Genomic DNA, 3,836 nt, shown 5'->3' on the forward strand with positions numbered 1-3,836 from the left:
TTTATGGCAAGTATTAGCAGTTTCTTAATCTTCAAAACAATTCAATAAATTCAAGTGGAACATATGCTTGTTAACAATAGCCATCTTGTGGAGCTTATGGAATAATGAGGAAAGAAAAGTTTGAATTTCTTATTTAGCATTAAATATTTAAAGAGCTAAATTTTGGCTCTGTCTTTAGAAAGATGGCACGTGTTACTGTTGTCTGTGATGTAGCTTCAGTGTAAGAAAATAAAGCAAAATGTGAACCAATTCTCAATATAAAAATGCCAGTAAAGATTACACCGAAGTATTATTCTACAGAGGTTTTCACTTTAAGTTAATAAGTCATCCTGGTGCCCTCAGACACAGGACTGGGCTGGAGTTCAGATGGAAAAGTAATAGGTTTAGAATTATGAAAATGAATAAATTCTGAGAACTTTGCATTCAACTATTCACTTGGTGGGCATTTTTCAGTTACTGCCTTTGCTTTCCGACTCATCATATTCATGACTGTAAGGCATCTCTGAGAGAAATATTTGGTTGAACAAAAGTATTAGATTGGCTAATTCAGTTTTACAACTTCTTTTCTCCAACTAAGGATTCAAAACAAATAGGCTCCAGCTGACTTAGCAAAGGGTAACACTACCTTCCAAATTATTCTGGAGTCATTCCTTATCCGTCTATCTGAATCTGCTTCATAGCAATTACATCTGATGAAATCCAGTTTTCCACAAAAGAGAGATGTAACTAATATCTTTACTACACATGAGAAATATTTAATTTTAAGGGCTCTTATACTGTTATTTCAGTGTTGGGATTTCTATAGCTGCCACAGAATCTTTTTAATCTAAAAGTGCATTTCTAGCTATCAGTATAAAATATTTAGAAGTTTGATTTAAAAAATTATTACATATTTTTCAAAAAAGTTACATTCTTATTTTTGCATTTCTGTCCTATTTCTCTGAGGAACTCCTGCAATGTCACACTTCATTATTTTGGTGAAAGTACCTATTAAACACCTAATATGAACAAGGCACTATGACAAATATTTGAGAAATACAATTAATTATGATTTAGTTCCTGCCATCTAAGAGTTATGGTCTAAAGAAGGACAAAGAAAGCTGAGTATGCTGGAACACAAAGAGTTAAATTGTGATTCATTTTACATTTATAAGTGCTGAAACATTTTATGGAAAAGACAGTCTGATAACCTTTAATGCAAAGCTAAGGTAATTAGCTTTTATTTGGCAGGAGAAGAGATAACCTGAAGGTTCTTGAGCAGAGCAAAACATTATTAGAAGAATGGTGGCTCTCTGGGGAATAGGGAGGAAGAAAGAATGGCAAATAGAATGAGGATGAAGATGCAATCATTAATGAAATATATTTAACTGACTATGAAAATTACAACTTATATATATTAAATTTAAATGATCAGTTGTTATCTTTCTCTTTTTCATTATTTCACTTTTACTAGACTACAAGTTTCTTTTCAAAGGATAATGTCTTTTTTATATTTTCATTTCCAATAACAAGACAGAATCTGGCCAAAAGCTAATACTTACAAAATGTTTGTGAACTGAACTGAGAGAGGAATATAGAAATAATGTCTTCAGAATTTGAAATTAAATGAATATAAAGGTTCAGAAAATATAAATAGCTCTAGATTACAAAAGGTAGAGCAAGAAAGGAACATTTGGAAGCAAACGGTGCTCACTCAAATTCCAGTTATGTTTTGTAACTCTGGTCTATTGCCTCAATGTTACAGGCAACAAGTTTTGTGAGCCAAATATGTTGATAAATGACAGATACACATATAATTGTGCACTGGACACACAGTTGCCAAGTGGTGAATGTGTGACAGAGGTAAGAAAATTATCTGGAGAAAATCTTAAAACAAAAGTAAAACTGAATAAAATTTTGCTTATCTACTGTCCCTACATATGGCAATTCTATGCAATGCCACTGTTAAAATACCACTCCTCACCAGGGCAGATCTTTCTAACTGCCTCTTTTCTTACTTACACCATTTTAGTGGTCACTGAACAAATATTAGATGAATAAAATGACCAATTTTTTCCTGTAAGAACTAAGAATAAAAAACCTAAATAAATAATGCAATTCTTTAAAATGAGGGTGCTTTCTTTTATTGTCATTTTTAAAAAAGACTTTACCCATTTATTGGAGATAGAGTGAGCAAGAGAGAGCATATGTGCATTAGCAGGGGGAGGGACAGAGGGAGAGGGAGAAGCAGACTCCCCACTGAGCAGGGAGCCTGTCATGGGGCTTGATCCCAGGGCCCAAGATCATGACCTGAGTTGAAGGCAGATGTTTAACCGACTGAGCCACCGAGGGGTCCCTTTTATTCCTTTTTTTATGGAATTATAAGAGATAGTGAGAAGTTGGACTGATTGTAACTATGATGTTCAATTATTTGTAACAAAGTAAAAACCCTAATGGAACCACTACTCAGGTGAGGACATGGAACATTACCAGCCCACCTTGTGCATGCCCCTCTATATCAAAAACCTTTCTCTTTTTTCCAAAATTAACCACCATTTAAATTTTCAATTTTTCCCCACATTTTGACATTTACTAAATTGGAATTATACAGTCTGTGTTTCTTTTCTTTTTATCCTTAGTTTTTGATGTGGTTTTGGCTCAATATATTGTATTGAAATTCAATCATTTATGTTTCTATATAGCTGTAGTTCATATGCTCTCTTTATTGTTGTATAGCAATACATAAATACAATGGTAATGGGTATTTGATTTTTTTTTTCAAATTTAAGGCGGTAATGAATTATGCTGCTATAAATATGTGCCCTCATTTTGTTGGTTATATATATCTTGGAGATGAAAATATTTGGGCCCAGACTATGTTTATGTTGAAATTTAGAAAATTGTCCTAGTTTTTCAAAGTAGTTGTATGAATTTATACTCCCAATAGTACCTAGATAGTTCTTATTGTTCCACATTCTCAGCAACAAATGGTATTGTCAATGGGTGTGTAGTATAACACTACTGTAGCTTTAATTTGACTTTTCCTAAAGAGTAATATGATTGAGACACTTCATCAGTCTATTGGGTACTGCATATTCTCTGTTATAAGATTTCTGTTCAAATATCTTGGTTGTTTGTCTACCTCTTAATTAGTGATGAGTAAGAGGTTTTTTAAATGAACCCATTGCAAGCCTCGTAGAGTGAAAATATTTTCTTTTACTATAGGTCATACCTTTTTACTCTCTTAATACTGATGAACATTGAAATAAGTATATTGTGTCAGTCTCTTGTTTAAAATAAGTGTATTTTTAACTTTTGTTTAATAAACTTTAATTCTAATAAAAAATTGTATGTTATGTTAATCAAAACACTATAGTATTGGCAAAGAAACAGACACATGGGTCAATGGAACAAAACAGAGCGGAGAAATAAACCCACAATAATATGATCAATTAATCTCTGAAAAAGGACACAAGAATATACAAGGGAAAAAGACAGTCTCTTCAACAAATGGTGCTGAGAAACTGCACAACAGAATGCAAAAGAATGAAATTGGATGCCTTTCTTACAGCATACACAAAAATAAACTCAAAATGGATTAAGGGCCTAAATGTGAGACTTGAAACCATAAAAATCCCAGAAGAGAACACAGGCAGTAATTTCTCTGACATTGACCATAGTAACATTTTTCTAGTCATGTCTCCAGGGCAAGAAAAACAAAAGCAAAAATAAACAATTGGGACTGCATCAAAATAAAAAACGTCTGCGCGGTGAGGGAAACAATCCATAAACTAAAATACAACTTACTGAATAGGAGAAGATATTTGCAAATGATATATCTGATAAAGAGTTAATAT

This window comes from Ailuropoda melanoleuca, chromosome 3 (assembly GCF_002007445.2).
Source record: "Ailuropoda melanoleuca isolate Jingjing chromosome 3, ASM200744v2, whole genome shotgun sequence".
Taxonomy (NCBI): Eukaryota; Metazoa; Chordata; class Mammalia; order Carnivora; family Ursidae; genus Ailuropoda; species Ailuropoda melanoleuca.